At 38.1% G+C, this 20,302-nt stretch overlaps 1 non-coding gene across 1 annotated transcript; it reads left to right on the forward strand.

The window, feature by feature from the left end:
• The first annotated feature begins 19,920 nt into the window (after nucleotides 1–19,920).
• On the forward strand, nucleotides 19,921–20,028 carry LOC122726964. Its single transcript, XR_006352955.1, has one exon. It is a non-coding gene; the product is annotated as a U6 spliceosomal RNA (small nuclear RNA).
• Nucleotides 20,029–20,302: the final 274 nt, after the last annotated feature.

The raw sequence follows: 20,302 nt of genomic DNA on the forward strand, positions 1-20,302 counted from the left end.
TAACCCTTTGCTGGTTTTGAGTTGCTTCCAATTATTTATATTACCACAGTTATAAGTTCCAGCACTCAAATTCTGTCATAATATCCAAAACTTTTGAAAGTCAGCTTGGAGAAATTGGAATAAAATTATACTTAATTTGAATGTCTTGGACAAGATGACAGAGTGGAGAAACACTTAGCCAAGCTCTTCTAAATTTCCCTACGAACAATTCCGAAATAACACCTCAAATCAAATTATGGAGCAGCAGAACCAACAAAGGGTTATTTGAAACAATTTTCTAGACCAAGGCTATAAAGGAGATCTACATGAAAAATTTGTCTTACAGAGTGGTGGTTGAGTCTAGATCACAGCGCAGACTATGTTGTGGGCACAGCAGTTCTTGGGAGATGGCTGCATTGGTGGCAGCAGCAGCTTCAAGAGCCCTCAGCCCATGGACAGAACTTGGGTTTTTCACCCCTGCTGGGAACCAGGAGGTAGGCTTGAGTAGCAGTGGCCCAGGTGGGAGATGGGTACAGGCTTGTCAGTACTGACAACAACAATACACAAAGCTTGTTGATTAGCAAGTTGGTCTGGGATCATCTATGGACCAGGGAACAGGACAGAAGAGAGAAGAACCTGATCCTCCTTAAATCATACCACATGGGACTTCTTAAGCTTGGGATACTGCAGCCTGGAAACAGTGCCCCACTTTAAGGAGCTAAAAGTCAAGTAACAGAAAGGCAAGATGAGCAGACAGAGAAAGGTGATGACCATAGAAAGTTTCTTTACCGACAAGGAAGATCAAGGTACGCTCTCAGAGGAAGATGTCAACATCAGGGCCCCTATATCTAAAGCTTCCCAGAAAAATATCAATTGGTCTCAGGCCAAAAAGGACTTTGAAGATAAAGTTAGAGAGGTAGAAGAAAAAATGGAAAGAGAAATGAGGGTGATGCAGGAAAGACATGAGAAAAAAGTCAACAGCTTGAAAAGTCAAACTGGCCAAATGGAAAAGGAGGTACAAAAGCTCTCTGATGAAAATAATTGCCTAAGAATTAGGACTGAACAAATGGAAGCTAGTGACTTTTTGAGAAACCAAGACACAATAAAGCAAATACAAATTAATAAAAAAATAGAGGACAATGCTTATATCTTCTTGGAAAAACAACTGACCTGGAAAATAGGTCCAGGAAAAACAACTGACCTGGAAAATAGGTCCAGGAAAGATAATTTGAAAATTATTGGTCTACTTGAAAACCATGATCAAGGAAAGAGCCCAGATATTCTAAAAGCAGAAGATAAAATAGAAAATGAAAGAATCCACTGATCATCTCCAGAAAGAGATCCCAAAAGGAAAAACTCCTAGGAATATTATAGCCAAATTCCATAGCTCTCAGGTTAAGGAGAAAATATTGCAAGCTGCCAAAAAGAAAGAATTCAAGTACTGTGGAGCCCCAATCAGGAGAGCACAAGATCTAGCAGCTTCTACATTAAAAGACTGGAGGGCATGGAATATGATATTCCAGAGGGCAAAGGAATTGAGATTACAACCAAGAATCACAAATCCAGCAAAACTGAATATAATCTTGTAGAGGAAAAAATGGGATTTCAATGAAAAAGAGAACTTTCAGGTATTTGTGATGAAAAGACCTGAACTGAATGGCAAATTTGACGTTCAAATACAAGACCCTAGAGAACTATTAAAAATTGGAGCTAGGGAACATACCTGGGGTCATCTTTTGTCTGAGGCCAGGTTTTGGCTGGGATCCCCCTGGGTCTAGGGTGGATGCTTTGTCCACTGTGTCATCTAACTGCCCCATGATGACATCTTTAGGGTTAAACTGAGGGGTATGGGGAATGCATTGGGGGAAGTTGAAGGGCAGAGGTAGCATGGGGTGAAATTCCACATGAAAGAAACAGGAAAGGGCTTATGGAGTGGGGGGAAAAGATGGGGGAGGAGCATGGAAGTAAATGAATGAACTTTATACTCATCAGAATAAGATCAAAGACCTTAATCTCATCAAAATTGCCTCAAGGAGCGAATAACACTGTAACTATTGGAATGATGCCACCTGCTGGAGATTTACTGTAGGAAAGCTCCACCATGAGGAGAAGGCCTCTGAGGGCAAAGCCATGCGGCTTTTCTTTGGCGTCAGGAAGTGATATTTGTTTCTGGGAGGAAGAGGGAGTAAGGCAGACACTCTGGCTTTTTTGCCAGGCCTCTCGTGGAGAGTGGAGCAGAACTGTAGCTCCCTGAGATAGATAGATGAATCTAGGTCTTTCCCTCTCTCTTTACCAAATTCTTATTCTCCTTAATAAATGTTTAAAAGTCTATACTCTTGCTAAAGCTTATAATTTATTGGTGACCACTCATTAGATTTTAGATAGCATAGCTAGAATTTTAGCCCCTTACAGATGGCTGACCATGAAGAAGAAAGCTGAAACCTTTATCTTCTGATCTTCCAGTTGGGTAAGAAATTTCCCCTACCCTGTCCCTTTAAATCTGACGTACTGCAAAAGTACCAGCTGTTTTCTATATAAATTTTCAAATGGATCTTTTAAACTCCCTAAGTACCCTATTCCTGATTTTAGTCTGTTTAACCAGACAAATGGGAGATAAGATTGTGTTAATGCTTTGTTTTGTGGATTTTCTATTTTTGTTTTTATTTTTGTTAGAAGAGCAAGCTAGGTGCTCACACAAGAGAATATAAATATCTCCCCCTCTCTCAAACATGTTTTTTCAGAGAAACCTCAGACTCTTGCATTGTTTTCAAATTCTAATGCTAAGAGGCTCTCTAATTTTGCATGCCTGGAGGCAACAACCCAGCCTCTAGAAGCCTTTAATCCCTTAGCAGTGGGGGAAGGGGAAACCAGGTCTGAGTTCAAAACCAAGTCTGATTCAAATTGCCCTGGTCCCTCCCCTCCTCTCTGGACCCCACCTCCTGCTCCTCACCTGGCCAAGCCCCTTGATCCTCCTGCCAGGGAAGAGCAGTCAGTCTCAGCCCTTCCCCAGCCTGGCTGTGATTCTTACTTGACCTGCTATGGTTCTCTGAAACCGACCTTGGAAAACCCTTTAAATCCCAGATATGCTCTTTTTCTATTTTTTCTCCTTTCTTTTTTTTTTTTTGGTGAGGCAATTGGAGTTAAGTGACTTGCCCAGGGTCACACAGCTAGTAAGTGTTAAGTGATAGGGAGGGGCAGCTAGGTGGCACAGTGGATAGAGCACGGGCCTGGGAGTCATGAGTACCTGAGTTCGAATCCGCCTCAGACACTTGACACTTACTAGCTGTGTGACCCTGGGTAGGTCACTTAACCCCAATTGCCTCACTAAAAAAAAAAAAATTAATGGTATGGGTTTATTTTCATAGAGATTTTCACGCTTTTGAGATTGTGTTTTGTACTTAGCTTTTTTAAAAAAAGAATATTTGTAAAAGTTTTTGTAGTCATATGATCCAGTTTATATTTTATAATTCTCTTATTAATACTAAGTTCATATTCATTTAGATTTCCCTAGTTTGAATTCATTATCTTTTATTCTTCCATGTGTATTTTCTTCTGTTCATTCATCTATCTAATTTTGAAACAATGCAAGATGGTTTTGATTTCATAATACAATGTTAATTCTGGGATTAGTGTGCTTCCATATTCTGAGTTGTTTGTTTTTGTTATTTTTTTCTCTCAACTGATTATTTGATTGAACTCTATTTCCCTGGCAAATTGGTTGCCATGGCAAGTATAAATTGATTTTAGAAGTATTATTTTTGATAAGCATATTTAAAAAAAAGAGAGGGGAACATGTTTTCATTTTTAAAAAAAGGTTTTCTTTAAGATTGTGTTCTGTTTTAACTCATATTTGTATATGTTCTGATTTTTCTCAAAAGTAATAGTATACTTAGTAAAATAAAAAGGTATTATTTGAAATTATTGCATAATTGTATATTATATTCTGAGTCAAGACATTCACATTTTTGAGATCATATTATCCTCAATTTTTAAATCCATATGAGACTTGGATTATGGGAATTTATCATTTAAGACATTAATTGCCTTCATTCTGAGTTATCACATGCCAGTTGGCCAAGATGCCATCTGAGTACAAGAGAAATACATGCAAGAGCAGACATTGAACTGTCACATGAGGAGAGATATGCATGAAGTCAAGGTACAGCCGAGGGAAAGGCTTTTGACAAAAGGTTGAGGTTGGTTTTTCTTGGTTTAATTTTTTTTCTTCCCCACAATATTGGGGGTTTTTTTGTTTTGTTTTGTTTTGTTTTAGTAAGGCAATTGGGGTTAAGTGACTTGCCCAGGGTCACACAGCTAGTAAGTGTTAAGTGTCTGAGGCTGGATTTGAACTCAGGTACTCCTGAATCCAGGGCCAGTGCTCTATCCACTGCGCCATCTAGCTGCCCTTCCCCACAATATTGTACAGATGGCTGTAAGTTTTCATCCCACCCATCTCATTCTACACCTAGATTCTATGCCCCCTCCCATATGCCTGATGCCATGGATATCTTAATCTCATGCATCTGATTAAGTCTGACTCAGTTTCCTCCAATATGCATCCACGTATTTTAAGCCTGGCATACTGCATGGGCAGTATATATTGCTCAAGTATGGGAATGCTCATATCCCATCATTTCTCTGTTCTTTTATGGTAACCCCCATAATTATCTCAGGTGTCATGATAAATACAGTGTTGGATTTGGCCTTGACACCTGTTACCAATTATATTAGATTTTTAAATTTCTCATAATGACATGAGGATAATTAGGCAGATGATACAAAAAGTGATGAAACAAAGATAACAATTATTTTTAAAAATTAATATTGCAGCAATTATCTTCTCAATTTACCCTCCACAAAGGGGGACTATAGTAATATTAAGTTTTAAAGAATGTTTCAATTTTTGTTTTATTATATGTTTCATGTATAACAACTGAATTCCCTAAGACATGTTTTTGAGAACTATCATTGTTTGATTTGATTATTGACAAAGCTATTTTAAAGTTGTGTTAAGCTCAATAAAAGACTTCCATTCCATGACTACACCCAGAAGACACCTGAAAAAAGACTTTCAGAGACTTTAAATGAACAGTTTTGTTTTGTTGTTTTTCTTTCTTTCCTTCTGTTATTATATACACCATCTGTAACATGCACTCTCTGCAGAGGCCCTCCCTTTGCAGGCCAATGTCAAAGCACCAGTTCATGAGGGGCTGTCCCTCTGGACAAAACTTTCCTCTCTGTCTTTTCTATATTGTTATTAACATATTGTTAGTTAGCATAGGGTATTATATTCTGTTATTTTTGACTGTTTCATCAAGGAAACACCCTGTTTCTTGAAGAAACAAAGAGGAGACTGTAACAATTGGAATGATGCCACCTGCTGGAGACTTACTGTAGGAAAGCTCCACCATGAAGAGAAGGCTTCTGAGGGTAAGGCCATGCGGCTTTTCTTTGGTATCAGGAAGTGACATTTGTTTGTGGGAGGAAGAGGGGGTGAGGCAGACACTCTGGCTTTTTAGGGTAAAAGAAGATAGATAATAGAGTAAAAATCATTGGGAAAGGAATAGGATGGAGGAAAACAGTTAACAATAGTAACTGTGAAAAAGAGAAGAGGAAAAAAATTGTACAAAAAATATTTATAGCAACTCTTTGTGGTGGCTAAGAATTGGGAATCAAGGGAATGTCCATCAATTGAGGAATGACTGAAGAAGCTGTGGTATATGATTGTAGTGGAATGGTATTGTGCTATAGGAAATGACAAACAGGATGATACCAAAAAACCCTAGAAAGATTTATATGAAGTGATATATAGTGAAGTGAGCAGAATTGGTGACAGCAGTATTGTTTGATGAGCAATTGTGAATGACCTAACTACTCTCAGCAATACAATGATCCAAGACAATCCCCAGGGACTTATGACAAAGCATACTATCCACCCCCATAGAAAGAACTGATAAAAAGAACACTTGTGGATTGTACATATATAATCTATATCAGATTGGTTGGTGTCATGTGGAGGGGGGAGGAAAGGGATGGAGGGACAAAAATTTGGAACTCTAAATCTGATGAAAATGAATGTCAAAAACCACCCTTACATGTAACTGGAAAAAATAAAATAAATGTTTGTTGCACTAGAGAGAGAGAGAGAGAGAGAGAGAGAGCAAACATCTTGGTAAAGGTAGCATAAAAAAATACTGAAGAAAATAACAACTTTAAAAAAGAGAATGGACTAATTGGTAAAAGAGGCACAAAAATCCACTGAAGAGAAGAACACCTTAAAAAAGCAAAATTGACCAAATGGAAAAAGAAATACAAAAGCTTATTTAGAAAATAATTTCTTAAAAATTAGGATTGGGCAAGTGGAAACTAATGACTCCATGAAATACCAAGAAAAAAAATCAAATCAAATCAAAAGAATGAAGAAGTAGAAGAAAATGAGAAATATCTCATTGGAAAAATAATTGACCTGGAAAATAGATCAAGGAGAGGTAATTTAAGAATTACCAGACTACCTGAAAACTGTGATTAAAAAAAAAAAATCTTGATCATTGTATTTCAAGAAATTATCAAGGAAAATTGCCCTGATATCCTAGAACCAGAGGGCAAAACAAAAATTGAAAGTATTCACCAATCATTTCCTGAAAAGATCCCAAAATGAAAACTTCCAAGAATAGTATAGCCAAATTCCAGAGCTCCCAGATCAAGGAGAAAATATTATGAGTAGGCCAAAATAAACAATTCAAATATTGTGGAGCCACCGGCAGGATCACACAAGATTTAGAAGCTTCCACATTAAAGAATCAAAGGGCTTGAAATATGATATTCTGGAGGGCAAAGGAGATAGGATTACAATCAAGAATCACCTACCCAACAAAACTGAATATAACCTTCAGCATCAGATACACTTTTCTATTCCCACTCAATTTTTTTTCATACATTTAAAGAACATTTAATTCCAATACTATGTAAACTATTTGGGAAAATAGGCAAATGAAGATGCCTACTGTAATAAAATAATGGGATTTGGCAGATGCCCAGGGGCCCCTACCTGAAGACTGAATTCTAATTAATTGAATTGGGTGAGACTGAGAGACTGACTGAGAACCTACTTAAGGATGATTAACTCCAGACCACACCTGGCTGGCCCTGAGTGGGGTGTTGATCTCAGAGGCTGAACCTACTTAAGGTTGATTAAATCAAGACCATACCTGGTTGGCCCTGAGTGGGGTGTTGTTCTCAGAGGCTGTGGACTATAGCATCAACAGGAGACCACCCTCAACCAATCAGCTTGAAGGACCTCCTCTTTCAGGGAGGGAGAGAGGAAGTAGAAAGGTGAAAGGGGCTCTCGGGATGGCTCTTTTTTGGTCTGGGACTTCGGCTTGGCAGCAGACAGAGAAAAAGAGAGGGACCCCATGCATTGTCTTGACTCTTTAATAAATCCTTAAAAGCCTAAACTCTTGCTGAATTTATCAGTGAATCTTAGCTAGTTTCCCCAAAAAATTGGGGGTGGGGGCAAGTAAGGACACACCTTGGATTTTAAACATCACACTACCAAATTCCTTTTATGACACAAATATGGTGCTGATACCTAAACTAGGGAGAGCAAAAACAAAAAAGGAAACAATTTTCCTAATGAATGTTGATGCAAAAAAGATTATGAAAATATATCACAAATATACACTATGACCAGGTGGGATTTATACCAGGAATGCAGAGCTGGTTAAATAATAGGAAAAGTATCAGCAAAATTGACTATATCAATAACAAAATTAAGAAAAACTATATAATTATCTTAAGAGATATAGAAAGATCTTTTGACAAAATACAAGACTCATTCTTACTAAAAGTACTAGAAAGTATAGGAAAACAGTTTTCCTTAAAATGATGTTTTATCTATCTAGAACCATCAGTAACCATACATAGTGGGGATAAGCTGAAAGCCTTTCCAATAAGATCGGGGTGAAACAAGGATGTCCATTGTTACCATTATTATTCAAAGTTATTCTAGAAATGCTAGCTATAGCAGTAAGACAAGAAAAACAAATTGAAGGAATTAGAATAGGCAATGAGAAAAATAAAACTATCACTCTTTGCTGATGGTATGATGCTCTACTTAAAGAATGCTGGAGAATCAGCTAAACAACTAATTGAAATAATTAACAACTTTACCAAAGTTGTAAGATATAAAATAAACCTACACAAATCATCAGAATTTCAATGTTACTAACAAAACCCAGCAGAAAAAAGATAAAAAGAGAAATTCCATTTAAAATAACTGCAGACAATAGAAAATACTTAGGAGTCTACCCGCCAAGAAAAACCTAGACATTATATGAAAACAATAACAAAACACTTTTTACACAGTCAGATCTAGACAATTGAAAAAATATTAATTGCTCAGAGGTAGGCCAGGCCACTATAATAAAAATGATAATTCTACCTAAATTAACTTACTTATTCAGTTCCTTGCTTTTCCATTTCCTTTCTCTTGGCTCCTAGCAGTCAGCCATCACCTGGAGAATCTTTGGCTCTGCTGACCTAGAACTGTCTCATCCTGAACCAAAAGAATTTGTTTGACAGTTGTTGAAAGTGCACAACTTCCTTTGACTTTAATACTCCTCAACAACTCCTCTTACTTTAAAATAACTATTTTTACCAAGGAGAAAAGTTATTTTTTTTTCATTGAATTGGAATTCACAGCCCTCTTTTCAACTTTTTAAGACTGCCATCATTCTGATTTAGACAGCAATATGTTTTTACCCCTACCAGTGTCCTTGCCTAGTGAATTCAAGACTTTTTTTAAAGATAAACTGATGGAACTCAAGATAATTTCTCCTGCTCTGATTCTGAAGTTACATTTATGTCTCCTTGTCTTTTTCATCTTTTTCATTTTGTTCTTTTCTCCTGGTCCCAAAGGATGCTCTCTGTGCTCTTATCATAGAGGTCAGACTGACTACTTGTCTTTCTGACCCTGTTCCTTTGGGTTTTTCTTCATAGGCATCTTTCTTTTTCCTTTCTCATCCTATAACTAATAACATTTAATCTTTACTGATTTCTGTGATCTTTCTGATTTTAATCTTTCTTTGGTCACCTCTATTTTATAAAAAGAAAATAAAAGACCTTCTCGACTTTAAATTTAATTCCATTGGCTTAATCTCTTGTTACTATTTTTATCCAAACCACTGTAATTAAATGTTTAGATTCTGATTAGTCTGTGACTTTAGATCAACGACTTAAGGCCCCTCCTCCCCTAAACTTTTGATCAGGATTTTTCAGCTGGTTATTCAAAAATAATACTGTGGCAAGTTATTAGAAAACGTTTGTAAACAAAATTGAATTGTCTCTTGTCTATTCTTAGCTGACGCCTTCTAATGAGAAATCAGAAGCCTTCCTTTTGATCAGATATTTTCCTATTAGCTCTCCAAGAATTTCAGGGAGTTACATGCAAATCATTTTCTTGGCTTTTAATGATTGTTTTCTTTTCTTTACTTGATGAAGTTATCTTAGCCTCACAATCTTATTCTGAGCCTATCTCAGGGTTACTGGTTGTCACCTATTACAGCCAGGAGTACCTACTGGTGTTCTTACTGAATCTCATGGTTTTGATTATCACTTGTATTCTACACAAATAGAATTCAGGTCTCCTCAATATTTTCAGATATTTCTTCAGTTACATCTCATTGAATGCAAATGCTATGATTTTCTAGAGTCCAGTATTTTTTCTTCATGTTCTATTCCCAATTCTTAAATTTTTGTGTGTTTTTCTCTTTATAGAAGCTCTTATTTTTTTAAGTTATTTTAAATAAGTTTTATTGAAGCCTCTTATTTTTATATTACCATCATTTATGGATATATCCCAACCTCAGAATCAAACCATCCCCTGTAAAAATCAAACAAGTGAACAAAAATAGTTCAACAAAGACAACCAATCCAGTGGCATTGTGTGACAATGTATTGACAATGTATGCAACATTCTAACCTCATAGTCCCAACCTCTTTTTATTTTCAGTTCTCCTAAACCCCTATTATTATTTCAATTACTCAGAGTTTGTTTTTGTTTGTTTGTTGTTGTTGTTATGCATTTGTACATCATGTCAATATTAGTTATTAATTAGTTAATTATTTGAAATCATTTTGATACCAACCATTCAAGTTGAAGCAATTAGACTTCAGATAATTCAGGCCTAAATACTAGTCATAGCTAGGAGAAGGAAGGAAGGAAGGAAGGAAGGAAGGAAGGAAGGAAGGAAGGAAGGAAGGAAGGAAGGAAGGAAGGAAGGAAGGAAGGAAGGAAGGAAGGAAGGAAGAAAGGAAGGAAGGAAGGAAGGAAGGAAGGAAGGAAGGAAGGAAGGAAGGAAGGAAGGAAGGAAGGAGGGAAAGAGGGAAGGAGGGCAGGAAGGAGGGAGGGAAAGAAGGAAGGAAGCTTTCTATGTTCTGAGAACTAAGTTAAACAATGGGGATACAAATACAAAAGCAAAGTTAGTCCTTATCCTCAAGAAGCTTATATTCTTTATAATCTAAAAGGGGAAAACACTACAAATAGGAGAATGGCAGCCAGAAAGGAAAATGTTTATTAGGAAAGTGATAAGGATGGTAACCAGAGCCACATGGAAGAAGATTGACGTCAGAGCTGAATGTACAAAGAAGAAATGTCAGAGCTGATTTGATTAGAGCACAAGAATTAGAAAGGAGGTGGTTCTCACAGAGGTAAAGTGACTATTAAGAAGATGGCCAGCTGCTGAGGTAAAGCATGAAGGGGATGGGTATAGAGGGTGACTTGGGTGGCAACTTGTCCAAGCTGAGTGGTTCCAAGGTGGGTGTTTCCAGTGCCAACAAGTCAATAAGAATTTATTAAGTGGGGCAGCTAAGTGGTGCAGTGGATAAAGCACCAGCCCTGGATTCGGGAGAACCCGAGTTCAAATCTGGCCTCAGACACTTGACGCTTACTAGCTATGTGACCTTGGGCAAGTCACTTAACCCTCATTGCCTGCCCCCCCCAAAAAAAGAATTTATTAAGTGCTTACAGTGTGCCATGTACACTGCTAAAAGTGGTTAAAGGGTTAAGTCCTCTTTGCAATGATTTCTGCTCCCTAAAGCAAGGTGGCTGGGGAGAAAATAGATGGTGGCAAAGTGAAGTGGGAGTCCAGGATACAAGTGGTAGTTTCTACTTTTAATTTTCTAGGTGAGCTGTCTTTCATGATCAAATTGACTGAATAATAACTTAACTCTCCAATTCATTTTAACCTATAGAAGACACACATGCATATGCAAAGCAAAAAGGGCAATGGCACAGTGGATATTTGTGCTTTGGCCCTTTAATGACTAATACAGATCACTGTGAAATAATTAAGGTCAGAGCCATCAGGGTTGACAGTGAAGATGTCTGAAATGAACTAATCAGCTGTTCCAGGGTTGGGTATATGGACAGATGTGGGCAATAGGGCGCAGCCCTGCCAACAAAAGTACCATTCAAACGCTCCTGAAACACTTGCATAGTTTCTCAGAAAGGTAAGTGGGCATGAAGAAGCTACAAATTATTAGATTTTTTTTAAAAACTGTTCATATTTTGACTTGTACATTTCATTACAGTCTGGTTTGGCTTACATTTCTCCTTTTGACTTAATAGCCTGTCCATACTTACCCTTGATTTTGCTATCTTTGTCTTCTGTTATAGGATTTCTTTCCATTTAGCCTCACTCTGAGGTTCCACTAAATATGCCTTGCCTCAAAGTACACTCGTTTGTTGTTCACCTAGTAAAAACTTCATTATGGTTCTTTGTTGTGCCCCCCTCAACCCATCACATTGCACAACACCTTCATTTCAGTGGGGAAACAAAAAGCTTTATAAAACAATCAATAACAATTAATAAGCCCTTGACTGTGACATATGCTGAATACAACAGAGTCCCAGAGGGTAACATATACAGTATGTTAAAAGCCTGCAAAATATGTACAATTTATGTATGTAAATATAAGATCATCATCTATCTTCATTTATAGAAATCACACATTTGTAAAGGAAAATAAGTCAGCATTCCCCATTATTTCTGTCATTAGCAACATCTTGTCCTGTTCATGATGTCCTGGAAAACTCCAGTTAATCAGTTTTGCAAGAAAACCATTTTTTATTCTTTCCTATGTGTAAATACAATCTTGGGGGTTGGGCAGGGTGGAGATGAAACAGAGAATGGCCTTGTCTCATGATTTTTATGTTGTTTTCTACTCAAGACACCTGGCCAAGGAACTGGAGTGAAAAGGTGGTTTGGGGATCCACTGGCAAATTTGAGTGGGTTTGTTTCCTGATGTAAAGTACATGGAGTCTAAATGTTTGAAACTGCTCTGCATGTTTGAATTAGTGATATTTGATAGTCTTCATTATTGTAAATTATTTCAGCTGTAATGTTAAGACAAAGATGCAACACACAAAACAAAATTGAACAAAGGTTCAAATGGGATATTATTAAAATGTCAAAGTGAGTAGCAGATGGGCTTTCCATGGCTCAGTGGATTAGTCACCAATCCCCATTACCTTGGGGACTCCAGTAATATCTAGTTCTCAGTAGAATGATCAGAAGGTAAAAATAGAGAGTACACATAGAACTGAATAAATCATCTCACTCATGTCCCACAGCACTAAAACCCAGAGTTTTGGTTTGTTGGGGGGTTTTTTTGGTTTTTTTGTTTGTTTGTTTTTGGTTTTTTTATTTTTTTTAAAGATCAGACTGTAGATGAATACTGGAGTTTGTGTGTGGGAGGAGTTCTTTTAGAGCACAAACTCTTAATCTAAGAGGCCCTTCCTCTTTTTTTTTTTAATATTTTGATCTCTGTATTTCAATAGAATTGGTTGCTTTAGTAATCCTATGAATTTTATTTTACACATTTAAAAACATTCTTCTGAGAAGGGGTCTGCCCACAGGGTCCACCAGACTGCCAGGACGGTTTATAAGACAAAATAAGTTAAGAGCAACCCTTTGCAAGGATTGTTTCATTTAGATGGTGTGGAGATAAAAAAAAAAGAGTGATTTTTTTTGGCACTTTAAGGTTTATAAACATGTTATATACATCACCCCTTTAAAATAACCCCCAGTGGCAGGTGCAGTTATCCCCATTTATAGATATAACGGGAAAGAATGAAGGAAACAATCATTTATTAAGCATCTACTATGTTCCAGAGACTGTCCTAAGCACTTTACAAATATTATCTCACTTAATCTTCACATCAGTCCCGCTTTATTAGTATCCCCATTTTACCGTTAAGGAAACTGAGGCAGAGATTAAGTGACTTGTTAATAAGTGGGGAAAGATTTGAACTCAGTTCTTTCTGATTCCAGGTCCAGTGCTCTATCCACTATGCCACCCAGAAGTCACTAGGAAGAATATGTAGATGTCATGTCCTTCTCAGCAGGGCATTTACTTATGAAAGGGCAGGAAGAAAAAAAAATACCCTTGATTCTAATGCAAATTTGGGTCAACATCAGCTGCCATTGGGAAGGATCCTTGTAACACTGGTAGCTTTGTAACAGCCACAGAAAACAAACAGTAAAAAAACATGCCTGTGACTGTCATCGAGTTCAACTTCCTCTCTTCATGCCCAACTCTTCAAAGAGAACTAGAAATGTGGAAGGTAAGCTCCCTAAGAGCATGATTATTTTATGGGGGTCTTTTGTGTCCTCTACATTCAGGAGGACTGTCTTCATTCTTTTGGGGTTTGTGTTTAGTTCTAATCTGTGACATTATTAATGAGGGGAACTTCCAGTGTGTAGAAACTCATGTCAGTTCAACATGTGTTTATGAAGAGCCTACCATTTGCCACTGTTAAGAGCCTACCAGTCACTGGGCTAGGCTCTGGAGACACAAAACCAAAAGCTGAACCAGTTCCTGTCATCAGGGAATGAATGGTCATAATTTGGAGTCTAAGGGAATCATTTGGGGACACTGAAATCCTAAGTGACCTGCCCAGTATCACACAGTTGATATGTGCCAGAGAAAGGACTTGCACCAGACTTCAAGACAAGCTCCGCCATCCACAGCATCAGACTGGTTTCACCTAACACACAGTTAAGTCTTTCATTTTTTCACTTGAATTGAATTGAAATGAAATGTAGCCAGATTGTTTTCTTCAGAATCTTGATTGATTTATCTGGTTTTTATAGTGCCTACACATTGGGTCCTGTGACCTGAGATGGTAGATTAAGATACAGGATAAAATTAGTGGAGGAAAGGCAGGACCGTGCTAGAGGTGGAGACAGGAAAACCTGACGCTGAGTCCTGCCTCAGACTACCTTGTGACCTTGAGCAAGTCACTTAACTCTGTCTTCCTTTATTTCACAGCATCTATCTCTAAGGATTGTGCAAGAATCATATGGGATAAAATAGAAAGCAGCTGGCAAACCTTGAGGTGTTATATAAATGCTAGGTGCTATCGTTATCCTCATCATGATTACTCCTGAGCAAGTGGAAGCCTTGCTAAACTGATCTCAGGCATGAAGGAAAAAAGATGGCATTTTGCATAGATCTTGTGGCATCTGCTTTATACAAATGACTTTTTGGTACCAGCTCAGAACTATTTGTATGGCACTTTGATACTTAAAATAAACATTCCTGGGCTGTACACAGTTCATTATATTAAACAGTGCTGGAGGGAACTGGCAGCTGCCCCGACAATACAGAACATTCCTCAACATGGAGATAGAAGCCAACATGTCCTACAGTAAAGGGGCACACTGGGATCTAGTCTTCTGTTATGTTGATTTTTGAAATGCGGAGAGACACCTGTTCCTTTGAAAACTTTGGTTTGGTTCTTGAGAACCTTCTTAGAGCCCATTAGCACTAAAAAAAAAAAAATCCACTGTCAAGAAATTGCAATAAAGGACCAAATTGAAAGTAGAACAGGAGTCTCTTATTGCTACATGGTGCCAATTATATTACCACATTGTTTCTTCGCTGCAAGACTGATAAGAATCTACAAGCGCCCAGAGCCCAAGGGACCCGAACATGTCTAGTGAAAATTGGAAATCAATAGGAGTCTATAATCACAAGCAAACGGCATCATTTTCATTGGGGTAAAAAGATGACAGGCATCACAGGGCTGCTGTGGAAGCTGCCACGTCCAGGGTGTTTGTGGAAACCTTCTCATCATCCCGAGGACAGCACTGCTGGGTAATGGAAACACCTGGCTTGCTATTAACAGCGCTCTTGCTCCTATGCGCGAAGGCATCATTCTGAAGGCAACAAAGAGAGCACATTTGTTACAGAACTTGGGTAAAATTTTTTAATGAATTTTTTAAAAAGTTAATGGGTAAGAAGAGGATTCATTTTCTGCATCTGGCTTCTGTATTTATCTGTAATGCTGGTACCAAGTGGGCAAGTGTTTCCAAGCTTTCTGTCAATACACCACAAATTCATCTCAATTTTGGCTTGAAGCAAACTCCATTTCCAAAGCTACGAGGTAATTTCGTCTCCAGGGTCATTCAGTCCTGGCTCTTGCTTAAGCAAAGCCTACCAATTCAATGTGACAATGAGAATTATCCACTAGGGGCCAAACGAAAACCACCAAACATTTAATTTCATTGCAAGTGCCTATTTTCCCCCTCGCTGAAATTACATGTCTTTTTTTTCTCCTTCTCTTGATTTTTCGTCTATTACATGATGTGTTCAATTCAAAGCTGTCCTTGAGCTCTCCAAGTCTCAGGCTGAGATAGAAAGCTACAGTTCAGCGGTACAAATACGTAGCAATTATGAAAGCCATGAATGCATATATCCATAGAACAGGCAGGTAGAACACTAAATGTCAGCCTGCCCAAGATAAACATAAAAAGAGATGTCACTCTCCAGACAACCATGTCTTTTGAAGAGTTTCAGAATGTAAACCAAGGTTAGCCTAGCAACATCTATAGCTAGGCTGCCCACCTTCTGAACAGAAGAGGGTGTGCTGGATTTGACAGGGGCATATAGGGCAGTTCTCTGTAGACATGGACTGTCTGAATGCCAATTTCTCTTTAACGTTTTGGGAAATATAAGATGCGTTAGGATCTGGCTATTTATTAACTTGGGGAAATTGAGAAAGAAATTGAAGTTTTCAGCTATGTTAGGATGAATAAGTGATCATTCTTAAGGAGATTTTTAAAGACTAAAGTAAGCATCTGAACTTGGAGATTTTAGGGAGCAAACAGTGCCAGATGTTGTTGGGAAGATGGTCATTAACTGTTTAAGTGGAATTTCAAAACGAACCTAGAGAGCATCCAGAGGAGAGCAATCAGGATGGTGAAACGTTCATGCCAAATTAGGGTCATTTAAAGAAACCAGGGATGTTTAGCCTGGAAGAGGAAAGATGTGGAATGGAGTCAGGGAGGCAAAAAACACTGCCTTCAAGTATTTGATGGGCTGTCACTCAGAAGAGGGATTTTATCTGTTCTGCTTGGCCCTGGAAAGTAGAAGAGGAAGCAAGTGGTAGAAGTAACAGAGGCAAATTTAGATACAATATTAGGGAAAATTTCCTAATAATTAGAACTAGCCAAAGGTGGGATGGGTCACTTTGGGAGGTAGAAAGCTCTCCTTCACTGCAAGTAATTTATGCATTTACTTTCTACAAGCATTTCTTAAGTGCCTAAGGGTGTGCTGGGACTTATATTCAGACAAAGACTGGATGACCATTTGGCGGATGTATTACACATACGGCTTTCATTTACACATCAGGCTCAATTTCTCTTTAAATTCTGAAATTCTATGATTCTGGGATTTACAATTCTCTATAAGCCATAGTGTTTGAGATGGTAGTGTAGGGAAAACTAAGAGCCATGTATCCTTGGAGTACCAAAAGGGAGCAAGGTCTGAAGCTGCTAAATACTACATATGAGTGAAAACTGGGGTAGCTAGGTGGCACAGTGCATAAAGCACTGGTCCTGGATTCAGAAGGACCTGAGTTCAAATCCAACCTCAGACACTTGACACTAGCTGTGTGACCCTGGGCAAGTCACTTAACTCTCATTGCCCTGCCAGAAAAGAAAAAAGAGTGCAAACTCGGGAGTCCCACTTCCCAGGGACCCTAAGTTCACCATGACTTATTTAATTTGCGTGAAAGCACAGTAAATGATAAAGTAAGCCATCAGACAAGTTCCAGCTTGTGATGAAGTGTAATTAAAAGGTGTCACACATTTACCAACTGGCTCACCTGTAGCCAAGCATATGGGACTAGAAAAAAGGCTTCACAGCTCTGAAAGATTCTAGTTGCCTGCAGAGCAAAACCATGTCAGCCTGACAGAGGCTGATTTAATTATTTTAAAGTAAAAATAATTAATAAGTTCCTCATTTTCCAATAGGAAAGCATTAAATGTGTCTCAATAAAATAATTCATAGCCTACATGGGTTGCTACAGCGAAAGAGAGGTTTTTCACAGTCAATCTGGGCAGAGATGACTGCTGTATATTTGGAATGGTATTTCCTTGCTGGGCTTCCCCCTGGAGTGAGAGTTCTGAATGCTGCATTTCCTCCAGCCAACACGGCTTGGCTCGAATGCACCAGGGAGAGACTGCTTCTTCCTCCTGTTCCCTCCAACTGATCCACCTGAGTGATGTGCTTCATTGTAAATGGGCTGATCTGACTTGGGGAGCCTTTCAGCTCCAAAACTGAAATGTTTGCTTAGAGTAAATCCACAAGGGGAAGCAAAGTCCTGGAAAGCGTCGGAGCCCAAGCACAGTATTCCAGAGAGAAACAGAAAGGCAGATGGCAAGCAAAGCCAAGGAAAGGAATCCTTATAGGGAAATAGCAATGAAAAGTGTGGCAAGTGGGGGTTCATTCGCATCCTTCTGTTCATAAATTCTCTCATGCTTCTTGTTCATGGGCGATCTGCAGGTGCACAAGATTAAGAAAAAGGACATGAAGATCAACAGGAATCTAGGAAGGAAACATAGATTTAGATGTAGAATGGTCCTCATTTTACACACGAGGAAATTGTGGAGCAAAGAAGCTAAGAGATTTGCCCAAGGTCGTCTAGCTAATAAGTATCTGAGGCACTATTTGAACCCACATCTTTCTGACTCCAAATAAGCCAGAGTATGATTGACTAACAATAGTCAGAAAAAAATATTTTAGATAAGATATGATCATTTTTTACTAGAGATAGGAATTATATAATTAAGTAATCTACAGAAATCATGAAAGATTAAAGTTTCTCAAAAGCAGTGATCAGGAACCTGGGTTTGAATTCCAGTTCGGCCCACTTTGGTTCAGTAAAGAGACTATTTAGGTTTGGAGTCAATGCAATTGGGTTCAGGTCCTGACTCCACCATTTACTATCTAGTGTCTCTTGACCACAGTTTCCTAAACTTTGAAATGGAGGAATTAGGCTAAATGACCATTAAGGTCCCTGGTATCTCCAAATCTATGCTCCTGTGATCTACTAACCTTGGGTTTCCCCATTCATAAAATGATCTGACCTGTTTCTATCCTCAGAACCTACAACCGTAGATGAAACATAAATGGTATATACTTAAAAAATGCTTCCTCATTGATTGATCTCCAAAGTCCTTCCTATGTCTGGGTTTCTATAATCTGTGAATCTGAACCACTCCTTTAGAAACTTTCAAAATCAGGTTCTTTCACTATCAATATTGGTCAGACATTTCAGTCATATCCAACTCTTTGTGATACCATTTGGGATTTCTTGGCAAAGATACTGGAGTGGTCTGCCATTTCCTTCTCCAGCTCATTTTACAGATGGAGAAACTGAGGCAAACAGGGTTAAATGACTTGCCCAGGGTTACAGAAATAGTAAGCATCTAAGGACAGATTTGAACTCAACTCCCTGACTCCAGGTCCTGAGATCTATCTAATGCGCTGCCTAGCTGCCCATTCTCCCACTATAAATGGGATCATTTTTTAAGATGTTATTATTTTATATGTAGAGGCTTTTATGATTCTATTTTTTTATTTTACAGGAGAACATATATAATACATAGAAAGATAGGATCCCTACCCCTGTCAAGGTTCCATTTTAATAAAAGCTTAACAGTTTTGAGAATAACTGCCTTAATGACTCAGTGCAGATGGAAAGACTCAAATTCAAATCCAGTCTCAGACACTTACTAGCTGTGTGACCCTGGGCAAGTCACTTAACCTCTGTTTGACTCAGTTTCCTCAACTGTAAAATGGAAATAATCATAATAACATTTACTTCCCATGGTTGTTGTGAAGATCAAATGAGATAATATTTGTTATTTATAAAACAGTTATTTAAAGAATTAAAATACTAAGTTATATGTATTAAAATATATCTAGGTATATCTAAATGTAATAATGTAGAAATTTTACATTGTATATGTCATATATGTGTCTTTGTATATACCTATATTTGATATATGTATAAAATATAATTATATATCACAAATAAAATTAAAAATTAGAAAACTGAAAAGGTAGAAGGGGATTCAGTTATGAAGGGTTTTGAATGCCAAACAGCATTTTGTATTTGCTCCTAGAGGCAACAGGGAGCCACTGGAGTTTATTGAATGGGGGAGAGGAGTGACATTGTTAGACCTGAGCTTTAGGAAAATCATTTTGTTGGCTGAACGGAAGATGGATTGGAGTTGGGAAAGACTTGAGGCAGGCAAACCCACCAGAAGACTGCTGTAATAATCAAGACTTGAGGTGATGAAGGCATGCTTCAGAACAATGTCAGTGACAGAGAAGAGAATGGGGCATATTCAAGAGATGCTGCAGAGGTGAAATCAATAAACAAATTGAATATGGGAGGTGAGAGATAATGAAGAGTCCAGGATGACACCAAGGTTGTGAGCCTGGGAGAGTGGGAGGATGATGGTAGCCTCTACAGCAATAGGGAAGTTGCAGGGGGCTGGGAGTGGGGTGTGTATTAGAGAGACAGGGTTTAAGAGGAAAGATAAAGAGTTGAGGTTTGGACATATTTAGTTTAAGATGTCTACTGGAGTGCTCACTTCGGCAGCACATATACTAAAATTGGAACAGTAACAAAGAAGAATAGCATGGCCCTTTTACAAGGATGACATGCAAATTCGTGAAGTGTTCCATATTTTTTGCTTACCTCATAAAGGAGGGGAGAGGAGAGGGAGAGAATTTGGAACTCAAAATTTTTAAAAATGGATGTTAATATTTTACATGTGATTGAGAAAAAAAGAGAGAGAAAAAGAACATATGGGTTGTAGTCAAGATGCTAGTTTTGAATCCTGTATCTGCCTCTTACTCATTTGACTGTGTTTATGCATCTCTTCACCTCTCTGGGCGTCTATTTCCTTAGCTATAAAATAAGCCATTTGGACCGTAGGCTCTCTGAGGTCCTTTAATGCTTTCT

Source organism: Dromiciops gliroides, chromosome 4, assembly GCF_019393635.1.
Source record: "Dromiciops gliroides isolate mDroGli1 chromosome 4, mDroGli1.pri, whole genome shotgun sequence".
Classification (NCBI taxonomy): Eukaryota; Metazoa; Chordata; class Mammalia; order Microbiotheria; family Microbiotheriidae; genus Dromiciops; species Dromiciops gliroides.